Below are 26,576 nucleotides of genomic sequence, written 5' to 3'. Positions count from 1 at the left end.
GGTCCCAGGTGTCTAGAGTTTTAGTTTTGTTTCCCAGGACCTGGTGACTCCTTGAACTATTTGCAGATTCCTGAACCCCTGTCCGAGAGTAAGCTGTGTTCTAATCTCATCAGATCTAAGGAGAGATGTAGGAACTTGCCTTGAGGCTTGAATTCTTTCTCCTTCTACTCTCCACTGGTGGTAGTCAGTCTTTTGCATTTCAGGGTCAAAAATAAGACAGCCTATTGTGTTTCCAAGGCTGGGGTCCATAGTGCATACGCTAGGTTTCGGAGGGAGCGATGTGAGTGGAGACGGGGAAAGAAAAATGTGGAAACCTGAGTCCAGGAAGTTGCTTGCTAAGTGTACTAGAATATGTCACCCTAAATATGCTCTTTGGCATATGACTATTTTGAGCTGAAGGCTATTGAGAACCAGCAGATGCAGGAAAGCTCTAAAACAGGGTCTAAGTCTTCCTTTTGTAAAGGATTGTAGAGGTGTCTCCCTCTCCCAGGAAGAAGACTCTTAACTACTCATCAGAGGAGAAAGGGCAGACTGAAATCTGCACAATACATCTTATTAAACACCTCTTGTTTACCATCCCTTTCCTGGTTAACTTCTCATAAGTTGCCTCCCCTATACAGAAGCCCCAAACCCAAAGGTCATAGGTGAGGCAAAGCTTTGTCTAAAAATTTGGGATCAGTAGAAAAGAATGTCAGCTCTGGCTCATAGGTGTGACTTCCTCCAGGCTCCCCAGGGAGAAATTTAGAACAAAGAATGGTGATCAGAATTCAGCCCTCAGTTCCTCTTTATCTGAAGTCTACGTGCCAGTGGATCCATTTAGTGGATCCCCTGGTGGGGGTCCAGGTTTCTGAAACGACTCTGGGATATATGTTAATGGCACAGGACATTTTTGGGGTGCCACTTCACCAGCCAGAGACCTCTGCAGCTGGCTGCACCCCTGCCTGGGCCTCACTCAGCTCTGGGCTGGCCGCTGGGCTTGCTCCATCCACTTGTCCCAGCAGCTTGCACCCAGCTCACCCTACCAGCCACCACAGGTGAGCTAGGTGTGGAGTGGCAAGTTTGCAGGGTCCAGTTACTGTGCATAGCCAGGTGTGTCAGCTGCTGCAGTGGAATAAGCAGCTCCAGGCGCTGGCGTCCAGACTTGGGGAACACAGTAGCTCCCAAAAACTTGGAGATGCCAGCATCCATGGAGCCCCAAAGGGAGTGTTACGTCATGTCGCAGCACTGGCTCCAGGAGCCCTGAGGTCTAGGTGTCCAGGAGGGTCGCAGCTCTTTTCTCCTCCCTGCCACTCACAGTGCAGGAAATGGGGGTATGTTAAGAGCTCGTTCAGTCCCGCTGCCCTGATCCAGCCTGAGGCTCCTGGGAGGGCCTGGCCCTGCTGCCATTTCCCATCACGTGGGATGGATGTCCAGCACTGGCAGAGGGTGGGAGGGCTACAGTGTTACAGGAGCTCCTTTTGCACCCAGTGTTTGGTGGGTCCTGGGTTCTTGTCCCATGCCTATGAAGAATGAGATTACGCTGACAATTGAGCAAGAGTGAGCAAGGCAGAGAAGAGTTTTATTGAGCAACAAAACAGCTCTCAGCAGAGAGGGGACCTGAAGGTAGGTAGTCTCAATGTGTGGCTGAGTCTCCGGTTTTTATAGGCTCAGAATGGGGGAGGTGTCAGCTATAGGTAGCCTTGGAAAAGGCAACACTTGATTGGTTAAAAAGCATTATTCAGAAAGAACCAATTGGGAAAGAGCAGGCACATGAAAATAGAAGTTCTCACTCTGGTCACAGACTCCATCCAGATCTGACAGCCTGGTTTTCAGGCTTCAGGCTGTCTTTGGTGTGGAGCCTGGGTTTCATAGGGGACCCACCCCGATCTGCCTGGGAATTTGTCTGCCTCCTGCTGCTATCTTTAAGATGCTGTCTTTGGCTGGGTGTGGTGGCTTACGACTGTAATCTCAATACTTTGGGAGACAGAGGCAAGCAGATTGCTTGAGCCTAGTAGTTTGACCAGCCTGGGTAACATGATGAAACCCTACCTCTACCAAAAAACAAACAAACAAACAAACAAACAAAAAAACGGAAATTAACAGGGTGTAGTGGCATGTGCCTGTGGTCCCAACTACTGGCGGAGCTGAGATGGGAGAATTGCTTGAGCCCTCAGGTCAAGGTGGCAGTGAATCATGATTGCACCACTGCACTCCAGCCTGGGCAACAGAGTGAGACCCTGTTTCAAAAAAAAAAAAAAAAAAAAAGAGAGAGAGAGAAAGAGAGAAAGATGTTATCTTTAGTTTTTACAGGGAGCCAAATGTCCCTCACTTCCATGATTATTGTTTTAAGCTACTATTACTCTCTTGCTTATCAAGTTGCTCATTTACTTCTCAGGTTTAGCTAGGTGCCTGGAATTTCCCTTTAAGAAACTCAAGATTTTTAAATGTCTTTGTTTGGTGCTGGGGAGAACCCAGGCCCCTAAGAGGGGTCCCTGCTCCATCTCATTTGTGAGAGCTTATGAGACAACAACTCCAGGGCTGGCCAGTAGCTCAGGAGGAGGAAGAGTCAGTGGCAGGGAAAGGGAGGGCCAGGTTGCCTGGGAGATAGGAGCTCTTCCAGCACTGGGCTGGGAAACCATTCTCTGGCAGCCCTGCCACTCAGTGGACCCTCAACTTCTCCTTAATTTCCTAGGCAGTATAATGGTAAGTACAAGTAAAAAGAAACGGAATTTTCCCTGGTGCCGAAAGGCAAAGAGAAGTCCCTACCTCCCTTTTCTTAGAGTGTTTCCTTTATAATCCTTTCTCTGTCTCTTTGGGAGGTAGGTAAACCTTTCTGAAAGCTAAAAAAAAAAGCCCTTTGCCACTTTGGCTTCCCAGGAATGTGCTTCTCGAGGGCCTCGGAGCCATCTCTTTGAAATGTGAATATTCAGATGAATGGTGCCCTATCTCCTGTCTCTCTGGGAGCTTTGCCTAGGAGTCTGGCTACAAGTTGTAGCATATGAGAGTTTTCTTCTTCCTTTGGATGAGTGCAATTAACACATATGTAATAGATTCTATCTGCCTGGCTATGTAAGAGGGTGATACATTTTTTTCTGTCTTTGCAATTTCTTTAGTGGATTGCTTTTGATATGTGTTGCAATCTGGTTTAATGCATACGTAATAATAACACTTTTTTTTCATTTCCTATATTTTTGGACGGGTTTTCTAGATTGGCAGATTTTACTTCAAATTTCCCCAACAGCAGCAAGTCCTAGCACACCTCAGCATCATCCCAGCAACACCCCACCCTTGGGGAGGAAATATGCCAGAGACACGAAGGGCCACTTCTAAATACAAGAGAGTCATCATGCACCTGTCAGGAGGGAGAGTATCCAATCTCTAGAGATGGAAATGTCAACCTAAAAGGAAGAAGCAGAGGCAGAATTAATATAGAGAGTTTATTTGGGCCAAGGTTGAGAGCTGCAGCCATGGACAAACTTCCAAGTTGCCTTGGGGAGTGCTCCGGAGGACAAAGAAGAGCCTCAAGTTTTTAAAGAAAAAAGGACAAATCATTAGAGAAGCAATTACAAAAGCTGTTCATCAGGAATTCTTACTAGTTTACAGAAATAACATTGGTTAGTGATTGGCTATACATTGTTACAACTTGGCATTCATCTAGAGTCCACATAGCAAGTGGCTTCAAGAGGTCATTATTTAGTTCCAGGGAAAGTGAGACCTGATTGTGGTCACATTTTAAGTACCTTTCTGGGTCTGATGATTTAAAGGGCTCACATTCCTCAGATAAAAGTTTTCTTTCTTTCTCAGATTGAAGTATTCTGGTGCACTCAGCCTTTGGACAGGGAGAAGTGGAGATTCTCATTACATATGGGTGCTTGCCTTAGTTGTTTTAAATTTATGTGCAACCAGGCTGCTTCTCCAATATAAAAGCACCCCTAAATGGCCAGGCGTGGTGGTTCACACCTGTAATCCCAGCACTTTGGGAGGCTGAGGTAGGCAGATCACAAGGTCCGGAGTCCAAGACCAGCCTGGCCAACATAGTGAAACCCCATCTCTGTTAAAAACACAAAAACAAAACTTAGCTGGGTGTGGTGGCAGGAACCTGTAATCCCAGCTACTTGGGAGGCGGAAGCAGGCAAATTGCTTGAACCTGGGAGGCGGAGGTTGCAGTGAGCCGAGATTGTGCCACTGTACTCCCGCCTGGGCAACAGTGCAAGACTCCATCTAAAAAAAAAAAAAAAAAAAAAAAAGCACCCCTAAACAAGAGCCAACAGTCTCTGTTAGGGCCTTTCTACCCTTCAAGAGAACATCAAATTGCTTGATGACCATAGTGGAGAGGAGTGGGGATCTCCATCATCAGGACCAAGAGAGGCTGTGAAACATAATAAACGCTGGTCTAGAACAGTATGGAGAGGCACATGTAGGATTGGTTTCAACTAGCAAAGAGAAGAGAGCGTCCTTTGCAATTTCATGTGAGGCCCTCCGATCAGATGACCCTACAGAGGTTTTAAGTTTAGTTTTGTTTTGAATTTGCGATAACTTTTTGGAGTTTGGCTCAACTGTCTTGTTGAACATGCCTCATTCTAGCTTTGTCAGACAGCTTCATCAGGGCCTCCTTGACTTGTCCTTCTCTCCTCTGTATTTCCTGTAACTGGATGTGAGTCGAGAGGCTGGACTGGACTCATGAAAAGAATCCTTCACAAGTGTGATGTTTAATACTGAGTGTCAACCCGATTGGATTGAAGGATACAAAGTATTGATCCTGGGTGTGTCTGTGAGGTTGTTGAAAAAGGAGATTAACCTCTGAGTCAGAAGGGTGGGAAAGGCAGATCCACCCTTAATCTGAATGGGCACCACCTAATTAGCTGCTAGCGCAGCTAGAATATAAGCAGGCAGAAAAATGTGAAAAGAGACACCGTCCCAGCCTCCCAGCTTATATCTTTCTCTCGTGCCGGATGCTTCCTGCCCTCAAACATCGGACTCCAAGTTCTTCAGTTTGGATCTCCTTGCTCTCAGAGATGGGCTCTCCTTGCTCCTCAGCCTGCAGATAGCTTATTGTGGGACCTTGTGATGGTGTGAGTTAATACTTAATAAACTCATATATATACACACACACACACACACACACACACACACACACACACACACACACACACACATATTCATTCCATTAGTTCTGCCCCTCTAGAGAGCCCTAATACAACAGATGGATCCCATCGGGACATGTGATGACAGCCCATCCCTGCTGGCGTTGCTCACTTTGATCATTTAGGGAAGGTGACAATCACCATATCTTTCATAGTTAAGGTGCATTTTCCTCCTCAAAATTAGTAAATACTGTAATTTGTTGAATTATACTTTGACATCCTGTTCCTCCACAACCTTTCACCCAATAAGGTTTAGCATCCACTGATGGTGCTTCCCTGAATCTATTTCTTCTTTGAGGGTTGCAATAAAAGTATATCTTTTTTTTCTACATTTATTAGAGGAAGTGTTCCCTAAAGAAGAGTTCTCTCTTCTCTCTCTGTTCCTTTTTTCTTTTTTCTTTTTTTTGAGTATCACTGTGGATTCATGGATTTCTTTATGACTCAATGTCAACTGCCATCATTACTATTTCTGATACTTAAATTAATCTCAGTTTGGCCAATGGGACCCTCTTCAAGCTGCCTCTGCTGTTCATTTGACATGATTCCATTAGTCCGTGAGTATTTCCTTATTTTCTGATACAATAAGGTATCCTAGGCTCAACTTGTACTTTAACTGCTTTTGACTTGGAATCAGCCAGTTCAATGAGGATCCCTGGTCCCCTTTCCTGGAGAATGGTACTTAGATACCAAATTCAAGGCATGAAGTGTGCCCATTGCTCTTACAATGTTATGACTTCTAGGCTCTTTGACTGAAATTAATTACAGACACACACATACATACCTGTACTTATGAATTCACACTGACATTTCTTGTCTTTTTTTTAATTTCAATAGTTTTTGGGGAATGGGTCATGTTTGGTTACATGGATAAGTTCTTTAGTGGTGATTTCTGATGTTTTGGTGAACCTGTCACCCAAGCAGTGTACACTGTACCCAATGTGTAGTCTTTTTTTCCCTCAAACCCCTCCCATCCTTCCCCCTGAGTCCCCAAATTCCATTATATCATTCTTATGCCTTTGCATCCTCATAGCTTAGTTCCCACTTATAAGTGAGAACATACAATGTTTGGTTTTTCTATTCTTGAGTTACTTCACTTTGAATAATGGTCTCCAACTCCATCCAGGTTGCTGTTGCTGTGAATGACATTATTTTGTTCCTTTTTAAGGTTGAGTGGCATTCCATGGTGTATATAGGCCACATTTTCTTTGTCCACTCATTGGTTGATGGGCATTTAGGCTGGTTCCATATTTTTGTAATTGTGAATTTTGCTGCTATAAACATACATTTGTAAGTGTCTTTTTCGCATAATGACTTCTTTTCCTCTGGGTAGCTACCCAGTAGTGGAACTGTTGGATCAAATGATAGTTTTACTTTTAGTTTTTAAAGGAATTTCCACACTGTTTTCCATAGTGGTTGTAGTAGTTTACATTCCTACCAGCAGTGTAAGTGTTCCTTTTCACCACATCTATGCCAACATCTATTATTTTTTTATTTTTTAACTATGGTCATTCTTGCAGGAGTAAGGTGGTATCTCATTGTGGTTTTGATTTGCATTTCTCTGATAATTAGTGATGTTAAGCATTTTTTATATGTTTGTTGGCCATTTATATTTCTTCTTTTGAGAATTGTGTATTCATTTCCTTTGCCCACTTTTTGATGGTATTATTTTTTGTTTTGTTTTGTTTTGTTGCTGATTTGAGTTCCTTGTAGATTCTAGATATTAGTCCTTTGTTAGATGCATAGTTTACGAAGATTTTCTCCCCCTCTATGTGTTGTCTGTTTACTCTGCTGATTGTTTCTTTTGCCGTGCATAAGCTATTTAGTTTAATTCAGTCCCATATATTTATCTTTGTCTTTGTTACATTTGCTTTTGGGTTCTTGGTCATGAACACTTTGCCTAAGCCAATGTCTAGAAGAGTTTTTCCAACGTTATCTTCTAGAATTGTTATGGTTTCAGGTCTTAGGTTTAAGTCCTTGATGCATCTTGAGGTGATTTTTGTATAAGGTGAAAGATGAAGGTCCAGTTTCATTCTTTTACATGTGGCTTGCCAATTATCCCAGCACCATTTGTTGAACAGGGTGTCATTTCCCCACTTTATGTTTTTGTTTCCTTTGTCGAAGAGCCATAGGCTGTAAATATTTGACTTTATTTCTGGGTTCTCTATTCTGTTCTACTGGTCTATGTGACTATTTTTATACCAGTACCATGCTGTTTTGATAACTATACCCTTATAGTATAGTTTGAAGTCAGGTAATATGATGCCTCTAGATTTGTTCTTTTTGCTTAGTCTTGTTTCAGCTGTGTGGGCTCTTTTTTTGTTCCATATGAATTTTGGGATCTTTTTTCTAGTTCTGTGAAGAATGATGATGGTCTTTTGATGGGAATTGCATTGAATTTGTATATTGCTTTTGGCAATTTGGTCATTTGCACAATATTGATTCTACCCATCCATCAGCATGAGATGTGTTTTCATTTGTCTGTGTTGTCTATAATTTCTTTCAGCAGTGTTTTTAGTTTTCCTTGTAGAGATCTTTTACCTCCTTGGTTAGGTATATTCCTAAGTATTTTATTATTATTATTGCAGCTTTTGTAAAAGGCATTGAGTTCTTGATTTGCTTCTCAGCTTGGTCATTGTTGGTATGTAGCAGTGCTACTGATTTGTGTACATTGATTTTGTATCCCAAAACTTTATTGAATTCATTTATCAGATCTAGAAGCTTTCTGGATGAGTCTTTAGAGTTTTCAAGGTATACAATCTTATCATTGGTGAACAGCAGTTTGACTTCCTCTTTATTGATTTAGATGCCCTTTATTTCTTTCTCTTGTCTTATTGCTCTGGCTGGGACTTCCAGTACTATGTTGAATAGAAGTGGTGAAAGTGGGCATCCTTGTCTTGTTCCAGTTCTCAGGGGGAATGCTTTTAACTTTTCCCTGTTCAGTATAATGTTGGCTGTGGGTTTGTCATAGATGGCTTTTATTCCCTTAGTGTATGTCCTATCTATGCTGATTTTGCTGAGAGTTTTAATCATAAAGCAATGCTAGATTTTGTCAAATGCTTTTCTTGCATCTATTGAGATGATCACATGATTTTAGTTTTTAATTCTGTTTATGTGATGTATCACATTTATTGACTTGTGTATGTTAAACCATCCTTGCATCCCTTGTATGAAACCCACTTGATCATGGTGTTTATCTTTATACATGATGATATATCTTTATATCTTAGTACACTACTTGATCATGGTGTATTATCTTTTTTGATATGCTGTTGGATTCAGTTAGCTAATATTTTGTTGAGGATTTTTACGTCTATGTTCATCAGGGATATCACTCTGTAGTTTTTCTTTTTGTTATATCCTTTCCTAGTTTTGGCATTAGGATGATACTGGTTTCAAAAAGTGATTTAAGGATGAGTTCCTCTTTCTCTATCTTTTGGAATAGTTTCAGTAAGATTGGTACCAATTCTTCTTTGAATGTCTGATAGAATTTAGCTGTGAATCCATCTGGTCCTGGACTTTTTTTTTGTTGGGAATTTTTGTATTACTGTTTTTATCTTGCTACTTGTTATTGGTCTGTTCAGAGTTTCTGTTTATTCCTGATTTAATATAGGAAGGTTGTATATTTGCAGGAATTTATCCTTTCTTCTGGATTTTCTAGTTTGTGTGTGTAAAGGTGTTCATAGTAGCCTTGAATGATCTTTTGTATTTCTGTGGTGTCAGTTGTAATATCTCCTGTTTTGTTGCTAATTGAGCTTATTTGGATCTTCTCTCTCCTTTTCTTGGTTAATCTCACTAATGGGCTATCAATTTTGTTTATCTTTCCAAAGAATAATCTTTTTGTTTCACTTATCTTTTTGTTGTTGTTGTTTCTATTTCATTTAGTTCTGCTATGATCTTTGTTATTTCTTTTCTTCTGCTGGGTTTGGGTTTAATTTGTTCTTGTTTCTCTAGTTCCTTGAGGTGTGACCTTAGATTGTCTATTTGTGCTTTTTCAGACATTTTCATGTTGGCATTTAATGCTATGAACTTTCTCTCTGCACTGCTTTTTCTGTATCCCAGAGGTTCAGTTCAAATACTTTTTAAATTTCCATCTTGATTTCATGATTGGCCCAAAGGTCATTCAGGAGCAGATGACTTAATTTCCATGTATTTATGTAGTTTTGAGGATTCCTTTTGGAGTTCATTTCCCGTTTTATTCCACGTGGTCTGAAAGGGTACTTGGTATAATTTCCGTTTTCTTAAATTTATTGAGACTTTTTTTGTGGCCTATCATATGGTCTATCTTGGAGAATATTCCATGTGCTGAAGAAAAGAACGTATATTCTGTAGTTGTTGGGTAGAATGTTCTGTAAATATCTGTTAAGTCTATTTGTTCTAGGGTATAGTTTAAGTTCATTGTTTCTTTGTTGACTTCCTGTCTTGATGATCCATCTAGTGCTGTCAGTGGAGTATGGAAGTCCCCCACTATTATCATGTTGCCATCTATCTAATTTCTTAGGTCTGGTAATAATTGTTTTAGAAATTTGAGAGCTCCAGTGTTGGGTGCATATACATTTAGGATTGTAATATTTTCCTGTTGCACCAATCCTTTTATCATTATATAATGTCCCCCTTTGTCTTTTTAAACTGTTGTTGCTTTAAAGTCTGTTTTGTCTGATGTAAGAATAGTTGCTCCTGCTTGCTTTTGGTGTCCATTTGCATGGAATATCTTTTTCCACTCCTTTACCTTAAGTTTATGTGAGTCCTTATGTGTTAGGTGAGTCTTGAAGAGAGCAAATACTTGGCTGGTGGATTTTTATCTATTCTTCCATTCTGTATCTTTTAAGTGGAGCATTTAAGCCATTTACATTCAACTTTAGTATTGAGATGTGAGATACTGTTCTATTCATTGTGCTAGTTGTTGCCTGAATAACTTTTTTTTTCTACTTGTATTGTTTTATAGGCCCTGCGAGATTTATGCGTTAAGGACATTCTATTTTGGTGTATTTTGAGGTTTCACTAAAAGATTTAGAACTCCTTTTAGCATTTCTTTGTGGTGCTGGCTTGAGAGTGGCAAATTATCTCAGCACTTATTTGTCTGAAAAAGACTTTATCTCTCCTTCATTTATGAAACTCGGTTTTCCTGGATACAAAATTCTTGGCTAACAATTATTTTGTTTGAGGAGGTTAAAGATAGGACCCCATTTCCTTCTTGCTTATAGGGTTTCTGCTGAGAAATCTGCTGTTAATCTGATAGGTTTTCCTTCATAGGTTACTTGATGCTTTTGCCTCACAGCTCTTAAGAATCTTTCCTTCATCTTGACTTTAGATAATCTGATGACTACATGCCTAGGTGATGATCTATTTGCAATGAATTTCCCAGGTATTCTTTGAGCTTCTTTGACGTCTAGGTCTCTAGTAAGGCCAGGGAAGTTTTCTGCAATTGTTCCCTCAAATAAGTTCCACACTTTTAGATTTCTCTTTTTTTCTCAAGAACACCAATTATTCTTAGGTTTGGCGGTTTAACATAATCCCACATTTCTTGGGGGCTTTATTCAGTTTTTAAATTCTTTTTTTTTTCTTATTTTCTTTTTTATCTGATTGGGTTCATTCAAAAGTCTTGTCTTCAAGCTCTGAAGTTCTTTCTTCTACTTGTTCTAATCTATTGTTGACACTTTCCAGCACATTTTATCTTTCTCTAAGTGTGTCTTCCATTTCCAGAAATTATGATTGTTTTTTCTTTATAATATCTATTTATCTGGAGAAGTTTTCATTCATAGTGAGACCTTGTCTCTATAAAAAATAAAAATAAATTGCCAGGTTTTAAGAGGAAGAGGACAGATAGGAGACAAGGCAATTTATTTTTATTTTTTATAGAGACAAGGTCTCACTATGTTGCCCAGGTTGGTCTTGAACTCCTGGGCTCAAGTTTCCCAAAGACACTGATATTTCTAATTTAAATTTAACATTACTAAGTTATTATTTAACCTTATTTTATTTAATGATTGTATCTATCTTCCCCTTCAAAGAAAATTATGTTTCCTAAAAACATGTTTGTATAACATACATATACATACACACACAATTAATATATATACACACAGTTCTTTCTTGTTCTGTCCAAAAATGTTCACATAGTCTCAAAATGATAATAATAGCTTTGTTACCAACAATAAATCCAGTAAGGGCAAAGCTTATTTGTAATACTTTCTGTTTCCAGAGAGTATCCAACTAAGGATGTATAGCCCAAGTGCCATGTTTGACAGTTTCTTAAAATGATTCTTTTTGCTGTGTTATCAATTTGATATATAGTTGGCCTCATTTCTTTGTGTGTACACTTTTGGACTGCTTTCTCTGATCTTTTTTATTTCATTTTATTTTTGCATATGTAAAACACTTACATGGTTCAAAAGTCAAAACTATTTTTGAAAGTACAGAGAATTATTTCTTCCAGCCCTATCCCTCTATGCCATTCCTACCCACTTGTATGGTTAATCATTTTTATTGGTTTTTGGCTTATCTTTCCAGTGTTTCTTTACAATAAGCAAATATGTATATATACACACATATATAATCTTTTTCAAAAAATAACACCATGTATGTGCACTGTCTGTATTTGGCCTTTTCTACTAAAAATGTATCTTGGATATTATTCCATAGTGGTTAAAGGCAGAAATTTTTTATTCTTCTTTCTTATGGCTGCATAGCACTTCACTATGTGACTATACCATAATTCATTCAAATTCATTCAACCAGTTTCCCATTGATGGACACCTGAAGAACTCCTATCTCTCGATACTTGGTCAGTTGCCTCAACTGCCTGCCAACTTCTACTTTGGAGTGGATAAGGAAGGTAAGACCTTTGGGGACAAGACTCGAGACTCAGCCACTTTTGTCCCAAAGCTACAGGACTTGTTCTGCCTGCCAATGCTGTCTCTTGCTTCAGCAAAGGTGGGATTAAGCATGTGTATAATGTCAGGTATGAAGCTGCACTGCTATGCAAGTTGGACTTCTCAATCAGCATAAAAGAGCTGACCATTGGAACCATCCCAAATCTCATGAAGAGGGATGAGGGACTCTACTTATGTACATTTTACAGCAGAGAGTAGGACCAGGTAAGTCAAGGTTATCCACTAGAGTAAGTTACTGCTCAAAGGAAAACTGAAAGAAAAGGGTCTCCACATTCTTAAACACAGAAGCAGTCTGCTTTAGGCAGAAGATGACAGGCAACTCTTCTCATAGAACTTGAGGTATACATTCATGGCTCCATTGAGAATGGAGATGGGGTTTCAAGCATGGAAGTGGGCACAGTGACCCCTCAGTCTGAGAAGAAACTTTTATGCCCACATCTCAAACATTGCTATGTTTTCAGAAGTAGATGCTCAGTTGTCTGATAAAGAGTATGAAATCATCCCTATTGGTTTTAGGACCTAGAAATAGATTTGCAGGACCCTAAGGGCAGGATAGAGGTCGATGAGAAGGTTTATAGTCTTTGGGTCCAAGAGGTGGTGGTTGGTTAGTGTATGGGAGAAGAACTAGCAGAACCTGAGGGTGTAAGTGTTGATAGACAAAACAAAGCTCTAAGTACATGGGCCCCAGGCCAGCGCCCAGAAACAAGCCCAGACGCAAGAACCCAGCCCCATACTATGATCTCACCCCTAGCAGGCCCCCGCTCTGCAGCTGAATGTCCAGGACTTCTGCAGGTTAAAGAATGATACCTGCTAATCTCCAGTCAAGGTGCACCTGAGCTACACTCTGGACTGTAGTAACAATGTGCACCATTGTCTGTATGCCCTGGGGAATCACTAGATTGCAAGGTGGGCTTTGAACTTGGTGTTGTCACCAACCAGTGGGTGTGGACCTGGGAGTCCCATACCTTAGTGCAGGAATGTTGATGTCATGGGTATCGGGGACAGAGGAGATGAACTCCATTCATGCATGCTTTTGCGGTTGTGCCAGCTCTCTAAAATACCTTGCCTTTTTTGGTCTATGTATCAGAGACCTTTCCATCTGTCAACAATCAGCATTAGCATCACCTTGCTAATACAGCTTGTCTTGGGCCCCCTTGGGTAGAAGGGTGGTCTAGTTCTTCCTTTTGGTTCCTAATCCAGTCCTGGTTGGATTATAAGGACTTCAATTCGTCTCTATACCTAGTATTTAGCACTGTGTCAGGCACCTAGCTGTACTCAGTAACTGTTCAGAGAATGAGTGAATGAATGAATGAACGATTCCAAAAGATGAAGGAACTGGCCTGAAAATGACTTGCCCATTTGCCAAATTCATCCAGCTTGTTAGTTTCTCACCTCCTGACACCAATTAGGAATAAAGGCCAAAACTTAGATTGGCTTTTCATCCCAAGACATGTCCTGTCCTTTATATGGGTGTGGACTTACGTTAGACTCTTGTCATTCCTAATAATTCCCTCTTGTGCCTACCTGGATGGAGCTCACCCTGGGCTATGATTAGGAGAGCCAGCTCCAGCCCCTGCACTCACTCACCTGACTCCACCTCATAACTTGACGTATTCATTCCTCTATCAGTCAACATGAGTGCATTGGAGAGCTACTGTCCATTGTTGTCTGTGGACACATGTGAAACGCAAAGACATGCTAAGGGAACTGGCCTGAGCCCGTAATTCAGCCAAGGCTGGTAATGACACATGATCAGAGGTTACAACACTCTTTTTAAAGTCACAGCAGTTTGCCTTAGGCATGGATTTAGAGTCTCTGAGCTTTCCATATACATCTTACCATGGCTTCTACTAGAGATAGCATAAGTCTACAGGGCTTTCCCTACTCTGTGTTCTCATTCGCCACTCAGCACCACGCTTTTGGCACCAGATAGGTGGGGATTTTCCCCACACGTATCAGTGAAGCAATTCTGCAGCACACACCAACGAGGTGTCCGGCAATTCAATTCAATTCTGACACTAACTACCCAAAGATGGCATCAAATCCCACAGGGCGAGGGCTCAGTCCCATAAGACTCTCCCCAACCTTGCACACCAGTTGCAAGCCCTAGGATGTGACCTGCGCCTCTGACCAACCAGCTACAAATTGAGGTTCCTACAATCCTCCACTTTGGTTCAATTAGTTTGTTAGAACAGCTCACAGAATTCAGGGAAACACTTTCCTTATGTTTATCCATTATGATAAAGGACCTTACAAAGGGTAAAATAAACAGCCGACTGAAAAGGAGGCACAGGATGAGATATGTGGGAAGGGCCAAGAAGCTCCCATGCCCTCCTAGGGACCACCCTCCAGGAAGTTCCACATGTTCAGCTGTGCAGAGCTCCCAAAACTCAGCCCTTTTGGGTTTTTATGGAAGCTTCATTATACCGGCATGACTGACTACATCATGGGCCATTGGTGATCAGCTTAACTTTCAGCCCCTCTCCTGCCCTGGAGTTTGAGAGTTGCGCTGTAAGTCCTAATGCTCTGATCATGCCTTGGTCTATGGGCGACCACTCCCCATCCTGAAGTTACCTAGAGGACTCATCCACCCGTTACTCATTAGCATACAAAAGACACTCATCACTCTGGAGATTCCAACTATATATCAGGAAACATGGATGAGGACCAAATATATATTTCACAATATTACAGCTGCCATCAGCCATGGGTGAGTGTCTCATCATTCAAAGGTTCCTTCTTTTTTAGAAACCACTGCTTTACTCTAAAGAAAGTAGATTCTTCTGAAAAGTAGGCTGGACACCCCATGTCCAGTCAGATGTGAGAAGATGGAGAAACGTTTGCATAAACAGCTGGGGTGAGAAGTCCTGCCTCTGTCAGCTGAGCCCACATGGGAAAGATCCCCAGTCCCTAGGCCCCACATCAATGGGCACAGGGCCTTCAGAGGAAAGGACAGCCACTCTGTCGTGGAGGGAGAACAATCTGGACTCGGGTGTGTGTTTGAGGGATTCCAGAGGGTAGAGGGTGAGGAAGAGGAGTTGGGAGAGTGAGAAGGTAGGATGTTCCACAGGATGAGACCCTTCCTCTCAAACTAAAACTGATAGCCAATAAGTACAGGAAAAGATCCTTGACATCATTAGTGATCAGGGAAATGCAAATTCAAACCCCAGTAAGAAACGACTTCACACTCTCCAGGGTGGCCAGAATACAAAAGGCTGAGAACAAGTATTGGGAGGATGTGGAAAGATCAGAACCGTCCTACGCTGCTGGTGGCAATGTAAAACGGTACAGCTGCCTTAGAAAACAGCTCCCCAAATGTTAAACACAGAGATGTCACAGGACCCAGCAATTCCACTCCTACATATATACCCTGAGAGAAATGAAAGTACACGTCCACATGGACACTTAGACACAAATGTGCATAGCAGCATTATTCATAGTAGCCAAAACTCAAATGCTCATCAACTGATGAATGAACTGACACAACGTGGTCTGTCCAGACAATGGAATGTTAGTCAGTCATAAAAAGGGATGAAGTACTGATACAGGATATACCATGGATGAACCTAAAAAATGTTAGGCTAAGTGAAAGAAGCCAGTCACAAAAGACCTCCTGTTATATGATTCATTCATATGAAAGTCCAGAATAGGGAAATCTATAGAAACAGAAAGTAGATTAGTGGGAACTTAGGGCTCAGCTTGTGATGTGGGGGAAGGGGCAAGAAGATGGGAGGTGACACCTAAAGGGTTTGGAGATTTTTTTGGAGGTGATGAAAATGTTCTAAAACTGACCAAAGTGATGATTGCACATGTCTGCGAATAGACCAAAAACCATTGATCATACACATTAAATGGGCAAATTGTATATATGCAAGTTGTATCTCAGTGAAGGCATTAAGAACTAAACAAACACTAAGAACACAGATCTTCTTTCTTTCCTATTCATTTATTTATTTTGAGACAGGGTCTCGCTCTGTCACCCAGGCTGGAGTGCAATGGCGCGATCTTGGCTCATTGCAACCTGTGCCTCTTGGGTTGAAGCAATTCTCCTGCCTCAGCCTCCCAAGTAGCTAGTATTACAGGCACCCAACACCACGCCTGGCTAATCTCTTGTATGTTTAGTAGAGATGGGGTTTCACCATGCTGGCCAGGCTGGTCTGGAACTCCTGACCTCAGGTGATCCACTTGCCTCGGCCTCCCAAAGAGCTGGGATTACAGGCGTGAGCCACCACGCCTGACCACCTTGACCACCTTTTTTTTTTGGAAATCAATGAGGGAGCAACACTTTGTTACCTGGGAATTGTGGAGGCAGAGGCCGGAGGGAGAGTGTGAGGCAGGGATCAGTGGTCATCATGCCAGGCTTAGGGCATCCCCAAAGCTTTGGGACTGGGGTTTGAAGCCATCTTACCCAGGTCTTAGAGACCTGAGCAGGCCCAGCTGACACAGGCTACAAACAAATGTCCTCTTATCCTCACTGCAATCCCTATAAGCTGCTCACCTCCTGTGATTGCCTTGCGGGTGTGTCCTGAGTGGCCCAAGCAGATTTCTACATCTGAACTCCTCGCTTGAAATAAAAGGAGATAAAGTGAGTACAAACACCCTTATGCATTACTGCAGCTCAAATGAAGCCAGACTAGATCCTAAAGAAGACCTGGCATGGGCCATCTTCTAGAGTCATCCCACCTCCCAGGACAAGCAAAGGTCCTGCCTCCAAGTTGCTGCACCTTTCTAAGTGTATCGTGCTGCTTATATGACACAGCAAGGCCGCAGACTCTGCAGGGAAAAGTTTTTTAACTACAGGATTTTTAAAACAGAATATTATTTTGAAATTACTTCGACATCTACTGTCAGGTGATGTGTAAAAGCACTTGTATGTTACATATTCTACATTAGGAGATTATTTTGTTCTTGAGTTTCCTACAGAGAATTCCTTGGGAATGAAGTGCTATTGTGCATTCAGAATCGTGTGGCTGTAGCAGTTCTATATTGCAGGCTGGGAACCCAGGAATGTCCCCTCTGTCCCAGCTCTTCAAATTGGGCCCTACAGATCTCACGGGGACACATTTTTGGAAAATTGCTGGGTTTCTAGACCAATCACGTCTTTGAAATGTCGTCTTGTCACTTTGTGGTTTCTTGCTTCAGCTTAACCCCACTGGCCCCATAGATCAGGCAGCTCACAATTTGAACACAGCCAGGGGGCATGGAGGATGAGAACCAGCCTATCCTGACAATCCTGGCAGCACGTGGGGAAAGCCAGGCCCAAGTTTCCATATGTGAACGCATTACATTGTCTCCACCAAGAAAACAACCCCTGTGAAACATTTATATGTGTCACCCACTTTGCCTTAGGTTCCATTACCTAAGAGACAGACCTGGCATTGCTCAATAGCACCAGGCTTAGCACTTCCAGGGGAGATCTGCTTCTACAAAGAGTTAAAGAAAAAGGAATTGAATTGAGTTATAAGCAAAACATCCAATAAATATTTATTGAGTGACTATTTCATTCCAAGCATTCTGCTAGGTGCTGAGAAATCAGAAACAAATACATTGAACTTATTGGCAAACTAGCTGGGGACATGGGCAGGGAAGCCAACTGTTGTAGTCGGTTCAGTGTGATGAAAGTTGTGCTGGAGGCCGGGCGCGGTGGCTCAAGCCTGTAATCCCAGCACTTTGGGAGGCGAGATGGGCGGATCACGAGGTCAGGAGATCGAGACCATCCTGGCTAACACGGTGAAACCCCGTCTCTACTAAGAAATACAAAAAAAAAATAGCCGGGCGAGGTGGCAGCGCCTGTAGTCCCAGCTACTCGGGAGGCTGAGGCGGAGAATGGCGTAAACCCGGGAGGCGGAGCTTGCAGTGAGCTGAGATCCGGCCACTGCACTCCAGCCTGGGTACAGAGCAGACTCCGTCTCAAAAAAAAAAAAAAAAAAAAAAAAAAAGTTGTGCTGAGGAATGCAATGGCTTTACAGGAGCCGGGAGCAGAGACATGTAGTTCTGCTTGGTGGGACTGGGCCGATGTCAGGCAAAGCTTCCATAAGGACACGATGTTCAAGAAGGGTCCTGAAGAATGATTCGAAGCTGGAAAGTCAGAGGAAAGCATTGAATGTAAAGGCATAGAGGTGGGGGAAGCATGGCACATCCAGAGACGTGCAGACGCCCTGTCATGCCTGCAGTCTTTACGGGAGGTGAGAAAGAATTCCCAGGGTACATGGATGCATGTTAGGAGGCTGAGACTGGTCTTCAGACATAGGCTTGAAGACTTGATGCTTTCGAAAGCTCGCTCTGACAGTAGCGTAGAGAAGGGATGGGGGAGGCTTTGCTTATAATAAAGTGAGAAATGATGGGGGCTGAATTAAGAGAACGGCTCTGGGGCTGGAGCATGAGGGTATGTCCTAAAGATAGATGAGAGAAAGACCAGGACTTGAGAATGGTTGAAGTGGGGTACAGGGAGACAGGGGACACCTTCTGTGGCTGTAGCTTGAGTCACTATGTGGACAGGAGTGCTCGTCATTGAGACCAGAAAGCTTGGAGGGGAAAATGCTCATACGCAATTCTGAAGTTCCTAAGAGACAACTGAGTAACACACAAGGATGAGTATGAAACAAACAAGGGGCTAGGTCCCGCAAGCTCATCAAGACTTCTTTCTGAAAGAAATAAAGCACATCTCTAATGATGACAGAAATAACCACAAACCTGCGAGTCAGCCTCAAATATCTTGCCTGGGGGATTAAATGATGGCTGAGGGATGGGGTACCCCAGAATGTCCCTTGCACAGGAGAGGGCCTAGAGAAGAGAGACGATTTTTTCAGCAGGTCACATTCAGCTTACTGCAGAGCCTTTGCCTTAAACGCTCCCCTGCATTATAAGAATGGAGTTTATATGAGAGGTGAGAGGGTCCCAGTGACTTAGCAACTATGGCATGCTTCTGAAAACATTTCAAAGACCTCTACTCTGGCTTTTAGAATGCTTTCCAGAGCAAATACCGTGCATACCGACACCACTACCTGGAATTATACACCGTCTTTCTTCAGAGGCACACGAGGAGCTTCACACATCACCTTAGGTCTAGGTTAGCTACTTTGTTTCATGCATGCTGCTGGTGTTTCTGGAAGAACATGTATGAGGTGATTGCTCTTGAAAGGCTTCAGAACAATCAAGACGGTTTGTTGCTTTTGGGTTCTTTTTTTTGAGACAGGGTCTTGCTCTGTCGTCCAGGCTGGAGTGCAGTGGTGCAATCTCTGCTCATCACAGCCTCTGCCTCCTGGGCTCAAGCAATTCTCCCACCTCAGCCCTCAGCCTCCAGAGTAGCTGGGACTATAGGTGTGTGCCACCACACCTAGCTTTTTTTTTTTTTTTTGTAGAGGCAGGGTTTCACCATGTTGTCCAGGCTGGTCTCAAACTCCTGGGCTCAAGCAATCTGCCTGCCTCGGCTTTCCAAAGTGCTGGGATTACAAGCATGAGCCACTGCACTGGCTGGATTTTATTTTATTTTACTTTATTTATTATTTATTTATTTATTTATTTAGACTGAGTCTTGCTCTGTCACCCAGGCTGGAGTGCAATGCACCATCTCAGCTCACTGCAAACTCCGCCTCCTGGATTCAAGCAATTCTCCTGTTTCAGCTTCCTGAGTAGCTGGGATTACAGGTGCATGCCATCACACCCGGCTAATTTTTGTATTTTTAGTAGAGACAGGGTTTTGCCATGTTGGCCAGGCAGGTCTTGGACTCCTGACCTCAGGTGATCCGCCCGCCTCGGCCTCCCAAAGTGCTGGGATTACAGGTGTGAGCCACTGTGCCTGGCCTGGGTTTTTTTAATTTTAATTTTAATTTTTTTAATAGAAAGCATGCAAAAAGAGAGAACACAGTCATTGGATAGTATTATAAAAATAGTCGTAGAAGTGAATATAAATGATGCAAAATGCAATACAGCTAGAGTTCCTTCTTCACCCTTTTTATTGATGTGTTCACCCAAGTGTTCTTCTCACGCATAGAAGCAGGTGGTTTTCTTGACTATAGTACTATGGTTTGGAGTGTTTATGCTTCACTAATGGTACAAAATTAGCTGAGAAAGGATTTAAATTGGTGTTTCAATTATCCACTGTGATAACAAACCACCTAAAAATGTAGTGGTATAAAACAACTACTGTGTATTTTCTCACACTACTTTGTGGAGGTTTAAAACAACACAAATTCATCACCTTGGTTTCTGTGGGTCAGAACAGCCCAAATTCATCATCTCAGTTTCTGTGGGTCAGAAGTGCAGGTGTGGGTTAGCTAGGTCCTCTGCTCAGGGTCTCACCAGGTTGAAATCAAGGTGGCAGCCAGAGCTGTGGTCTCATCTGAACTAATGCAGAACTCACCAGAACACATGTAGTGTTAGAAGAATCCATTTCCTTGTGGTTGTAGGAAGGAGGTACCCTCTTCCTTGCTGGCTGCTAGTAGGGGGCCATCCTCAGTTTCTAGAGGCTGTTCTCAAGTCCTGGCCACATGGCCCCCTCCCTCACCTTGTGGCAGCTCCAGGCCAGCAGGGGGTGCCACTGTTGCCTCCAGTGTCCTCTCAGGGCTCACCTGATTCAGTCAGGCCCACCAGGATAATCTTTCTTCTTTTTTTTTTAACTTTTTTTTTTTTTTTTTTGAGATGGAGTCTCACTCTGTCACCCAGGCCGGACTGTCGTGGCCCAATCTCGGCTCACTGCAAGCTCCACCTCCCGGGTTCACGCCGTTCTCCTGCCTCAGCCTCCTAAGTAGCTGGGACTACAGGTGCCCACCACCACGCCCGGCTAGTTTTTTGTATTTTCAGTAGAGATGGGGTTTCACCGTGTTAGCCAGGATGGTCTCAATCTCCTGACCTCGTGATCCGCCCACCTTGGCCTCCCAAAGTGCTGGGATTACAGGCGTGAGCCACCACACCCCACCCCTTTTTTAACTTTTATTTTATGTTCAGGCGTACATGTGCAGGTTTGTTACATAGGTCAACTTGTGTCACAGGGGTTGTTGTACAGATTATTTCATCACCCAGGTACTAAACTTAGTACTCAGTAGTTATTTTTTCTGATCCTCTTCCTCCTTCCACCATCCACTCTCAAGTAGCCCCTGTGTCTGTTAATCTTCCTTCTTGATAAACTCAAAGTCAAATGAGTCCGGATCTTACCTACATCTGCAAAATCAATTTTTCCTATAAAGGAATGTAATCACAGAAGCACTGTCCCATTGTAGTACGAGTGCTCAACTGTAGTAGGCAGAGAAGGTTGTCCTGCCCACACTCAAGGAGAGCATGTGCAGGGCCAGTTCACCCCTCGTGTGGAAGTGGGAGTGCTGGGGGCTCACTTAGCGCTCTGCTCACCACAACCCCAAACTCACAACTTTATTCCCACCAATCCTGTCCCCTCTGGCCCAGGGGGCACACACTCCAGCAGGACTTCAGCTGAGCCCAGGGAACGCTCTGCTGACTGGTGACGAGGGACTTACCTCTTCACACCCATGACACCCACCCGCTGAGCCCCTCACCTTCTCCCACACGGCCCCGAAGGTCCTGACCAGGTCACCTCTGGCCTCACTTTCCATTCTCCCCTCCTTCCTCCCCTCCAGCCCCAGGGTCCTCCTCTATGTGGCCAGACATGGTGGGTGCACACTCACCCGAGAGCCTCTCTTCTTTTCCCTTTGCCTGGAATGCTCTCTTCCCAGTTACCAAAGATACTCAGGCTCTCTCCCCAGTTTCCTTCAGGCCCTTGCTCCACAAGCTCCTTCCGGGTGAAGCCTCCCCTCCCATCCTCCTTAAAGCTTCAGCCTCTACCTGGGACACTTCCTCCCTCACTGCCTGCCTCCTTTAAACTCTCCTTAGTCCTCCTGCAGCCCACACAGCTCAACACAGGCAGGAGGGGGCGCTGCTGCCCTGGCTGGTATGCAGCCACCAGAGGCTGAAGCTCACCCATGTCTGTCTGGGGCCCAGGATCGCCTTCCTTGATTCCAGCTCTCTCGGGCTGTCAGGACCTGGCGCTGGGAGGCACTAGGCCATGCCCTGGCCTGAGGCCTTCTCTCTCCCTCTTTGCCCTGTGTCTCTGCAGGGGAGCCCTGCCCTGCCCCTGGGAGGGTGGGGGCAGAGGTGTGGAGAGTGGGTGTACAAGGCCAGGGTGTGCCAGGCCCAGGAGAGCCTGGTGCCTGTCAGTGGATGAGTGCCTCCCCTTTAGCCCGATGTCAGGGTGGGCATGAGAGTGGGAGCAGAGGGTGCCTAACTGAGGAAAGGGTCTGTGCAACCCCCTTTTCCTACCCGTTCTCGTTTCTGAAGGCTCCTCAAGCACACTGCGGTGTCCACACCATTAGCAGCAGGCTCCTTCTCTTCAGGTGGTCTTAGGAACTTCTCAGAACTTCTGGTCTCCTCCTCCTGAGCATGGTTCCCCTGGGTGAGCTCCAGGCCATGCCACTCAACGCCCTCCAGGACAGGCCGAAGGGTTTGTCTGTTTGGTGGTTGCTAAGGTTTGAAAAAAACCTGTTGGAAACTTAATCCCCAAAGCAACAGTGTTGGGAGGTGGGACCTAATGGGACATGTTTAGTCATAAGGGCTCCACCCTTATGAATGGATTCTCTCTCTCTTGTTCTCTCTCTCTCTCTCTCTCTCTCCCCTCTCCCCCAACCCCTCCTTCCACAACCATGTGATGCTGTCCACCCTGTCGTGGCAAGAAGGCCTTTGCCAGATGTGGCCCCTTAATCCTGGGCTTCCCAGTCTCCAGAACCATGAGCCAAATGCATTTCTGTCTGTTACAAATTATGCAGGGTGTGATTTTCTCTGATGAAGACAGTGCTGTACCAGGGCCCTCTTGCCAAGACAGCCAGCTGATAGGAGCCTGCGTGTGAGGCCCTGACATCTTACAGAGCAGCAGTTTGAGGTCTGGCCTGCTAAACAGGCACTGCCCTGCCCTGCACACGGGACCTGGGTGGGGCATGATGAGGCTCTTCACCACGCTGCCCTCATCTTAGGAGGCGGAAAACCCTTTCTCCCCCTTGTCCATGTGCTTCTGCAGTTGGAAGAAGTGAGGAGGGTTCAGACACACTTGAGCTGCGCTTACAGCAAAGCATGTCCCTCAAGGTGACCTTGCCACATGGCCTGAATCTAGAATTCCCTTGAACAGCGTGGACAGCCATCACCATGGGTCTGTCTGCCCGGCCTTGTACGGCTCTCCTTCGAACTCACCTGGACCCTTGCATCAAAGGACTCAGGGACTCTGCTGTAGTCATCCTAGCATGGTCGAGAGGAGTAGGAAGGTCTCCAGCGTCTGAGCCTTTAAGGAGGTCTGTTGGTCACCATCGCTTCTGCCTTCTTGAGAACCATTACCCTTGGAGCATCCGGTAGTGTATCCCCGTCAAGTGTCAAATGTGTTGCTCCCTGGAGAGGAAGACTTATTTCCAGAAAGTACTCTGATGTTTTGTAATTTGTGATTTCTGTCACTGGCTCAGTGGCCCACCCACTGCTCAGCTCATGTGGCATGACCAGGCTGGGGCGTCGGGTCATCTTGTTCTCTGGGTGTGTGGCAACACTGGTGTATGGCGTAATTTCCTTCTTGAGAAGAAATTCAGTAATTTCTAATATCCAGGGCTTTAGGTAGAGGCCTGAAAATCACTCTCCATGCCTCTTTCAGTATTTTATATATAGTCATCTCTTGGTATCCATGGGGGTTGGTTCCAGAATCCCCTGCAGATACCAAAATTTGTGAGTGTTCAAGTTCTTTATATATAGTGGCACAGTATTTGCACATAACCTAGGCATATCAGCCAATCATAGATGGTGATTTAAATAATCTCTTGATTACTTCTAACACTTAATACTCTGTAAATGTTTTGTAAGTAGTTGCTACCCGGCATTTTTTATTTGTTTTATTTTTATTGTTGTTTCATTAATTTTATTTTATTTTTGGAATATTTTCAGTCCATGGTTGGTTGAATCCACAGATGCAGAAGCCTTAGACACAGAGGGCCGAGCGTACCTATGTATGCCGTTCTTAAAGTAGCAACATATTGGTTCTGAACACATAAGAAATTAGTCGTCTATTAGACTTTAAGGGAGTAAATATGGTCCAAGTTGATTTTTAAATTTAGCAAATAGTCATAGACATATCAGTGTCTTACAGAAAATATTTATTAGAATGTTCATTCTCTCATTTGGGATGCTGCTTTGCCTTGCTGTATAATGTGTCTTAAGAATGTCATCAAAGCATTACACATTTGAAAAATGTTTTAAAAACGATATAATGACAATTAAGACCTTCTCCCCAATTCCTGCCTATTATCCAGGATAAATGTTTTTTTCCTTTATCCTGATTTTAAAATCAAATACACTTTATTGAGGCATACTTTACATGAAGCAAAATGTACCCTTTCTAATTATTATAAGTTTGATGAGTTTTCAACAGATATATACAGCTGTTACCATGACGGTGTCTTTACCCAGCTTCCTGCATCGCTCTGTCCAGACACAGAATGTCTCCGTCACCTGACAAGTTCCTTTGTGCCACACCCTCCAGTCAATCATCTGTTTTGAGGAGAGTTTTGAAACAAAGGTTTTTTTTTTCTTTCTCACTGATGACCGTAACCTACCACAGGGTCTCTCTCTCTCTCTCTCTCTCTCTCTCTCTCTCTCTCTTTCACTGCTCTTGCACCAGCTGCCTGACAATTTGTGGGATTAAAGCTCTAAGCTGCTTACTGGCCCTTCTGACTAGGGAGAGGGAACAAGCCTCATTATTCATCTATTCTTTTCGGTGCCTGCTCACTCCTCTTCCTCCCAAATCCCCATCCATCCATCCATCCATCCGTCTGTCTGTCTTTCCATCTATCCTTCCATCTATCCAATCCACTTGCATGTTGAATGTCTACTATGAGTCACTGGCTACCAGGAATCCCACTTCTACCCAAATTATGCCTCAACAGGGAAGACAAACAACTTAACAATTATGATAAAAAAGAAAATATGCCATACAATGGAAAAGAAGGGGGCATGATGGGAGACCCAGCGGGAGTAACTGGCAGTGATTCTCAGGGGGAAGAGACATTCCTAATGGACACCTGCAGGAGAAATATTAAAGAGTCAATCATTTCAATAACGCTTATTGTGAAACCAATAATGCACAAAGTTTCTGGGTTCCCAGGCTGATGGGTTTGAAAGTCACTGCGTCATGAACATACCCAGGACCCACACATTGTTTTGTAGGAGAGGGGTTCAGTAAAATGTGAAACGACCGACATTGAACAGGCAGAAATGTGCAGAATGCATGCTTTGCCACTGATTGAAAGCGTTTCTTCAATGGGTTTTGATAGAATATATGACTAATCTGATGAGAAACAGCTTAGGGCCATGCAAGGAAAGAAAATCAGCCCCTCGAAACGTGTTCTGTGGCTGGCACAGAGGTAGCTGCTGGTAATTTGAACAGGGGGAGCAGGACATCGTGGGCCTCATTGTGGGGTTAGCAGGGCCGGTCTGGGACAGTGAGATAATTTTCTAGGCGGAGAAAAGAGATAACACGGTAAGTTAAAAACACTGAAAATTCTGCGCTGCCAGAGTACAAATGTCAGCCAGGAAGGCCCTGACACTCTTGAAAGAGGGATTTGAGCAGTGGCCACTGCATCTACTTGGCACTCGTTCGCTGTGTAGAAGGGTCACCAAGTCCCTCATCAGAATCCTGAAAGGAGGAGAAACGGTGGGCCCAGGCAGCGTACCTCAATCACTTGTGAATAATTTCCGTCTTTCATAAACATAGCTATGATTGAAATGACATTTCACGAACAGCAGGGAAGGATTGTGGAAGAAAATGAGGTATGTGAGAAGCAAATCCATCTACCTGATTGCCGTGTAACTTTTGGTGAGTCACGGAGTGAGAATTTCAGATGTGAATTAAGGATTGCTGATATACTTGAAAAGTTTCCTCCATGTTCTACTTTAGAATCAAGAGGCCAGAGAAGCAGGAGGGAAGAGTACTTGTTACTTGTAGTGGACCTTCTTCCTGAATAATTTTTAGGGTAATTATGTATGCGGTTTCCACCTGAGTTGCTGACCTTTGGGTGAATGTTACTGGATATGCACCTATGGTACCCAGGCACACTTTCCGCGGGTTCTGCGGGCACTGTGAAGTGTGACAGACTTCGGCTTTTTATGACTTTTGGTCATAACATGTCCATAGAGTGCTTTTAATCTCCTGCAATTTAACGTATGAGAAAATCGATTTACTTTGTAGTGAGTTCTGTACATTTCACATAAAATTAAAGCGCTCTGAAAACCCAAATCTCCTGTGGGCAGCAATTCACACACAATATTCTGGAAATGTAAAATCCTAAATGCCTGCTGACTTGAAATCAATGTTTATAGCCTGCATCTGAATTGCTCCGTGAATTGCTGGGCCCCTCTCCATCTACTGCCCTTCGCTTTGATTTAGTCACTCGTTTCCAGGGGCTGACTTTCTTTTCTTGCATGGCCCTAAGCTGTTTCCCATCACATTAGTAATATTCTATCAAAGCCTGTTGAAGAAACACTTTCTTTTTTTTTTTTTTTTTTTTTGAGACGGAGTCATGCTCTGTCG

The 26,576-nt window shown here is 43.6% G+C and overlaps 2 protein-coding genes across 11 annotated transcripts in view; both read right to left on the bottom strand.

Annotated features, from left to right (window-relative positions):
- Positions 1-26,548, bottom strand: part of KCNE1 (potassium voltage-gated channel subfamily E regulatory subunit 1) — a 65,666-nt gene extending 39,118 nt beyond the window's left edge. Inside the window, exons 1-2 of the mRNA XM_050784701.1 lie at positions 23,204-26,548; positions 22,283-22,483 (exon numbers count right to left, since the gene is read on the bottom strand). The gene's annotated coding sequence lies outside the window, so the exon portion shown is untranslated. The remainder of the gene's footprint in view (positions 1-22,282; positions 22,484-23,203) is intronic.
- Positions 1-26,576, bottom strand: part of ATP5PO (ATP synthase peripheral stalk subunit OSCP) — a 1,173,690-nt gene that overhangs the window by 574,350 nt on the left and 572,764 nt on the right. Inside the window, exon 1 of one of the 10 annotated variants that reach the window (XM_050784670.1) lies at positions 6,099-6,102. The exons of the other annotated variants lie outside the window; for them this stretch is intronic. The gene's annotated coding sequence lies outside the window, so the exon portion shown is untranslated. Of the gene's footprint in view, positions 1-6,098; positions 6,103-26,576 lie in introns of those variants that run through there. 10 annotated transcript variants of the gene reach the window in all.

This window comes from Macaca thibetana, chromosome 3 (genome assembly GCF_024542745.1).
Source record: "Macaca thibetana thibetana isolate TM-01 chromosome 3, ASM2454274v1, whole genome shotgun sequence".
In the NCBI taxonomy this organism is placed as follows: Eukaryota; Metazoa; Chordata; class Mammalia; order Primates; family Cercopithecidae; genus Macaca; species Macaca thibetana.
Note: the sequence above shows the minus strand (reverse complement) of the source record. Positions and strands in the feature narration are given on the sequence as shown.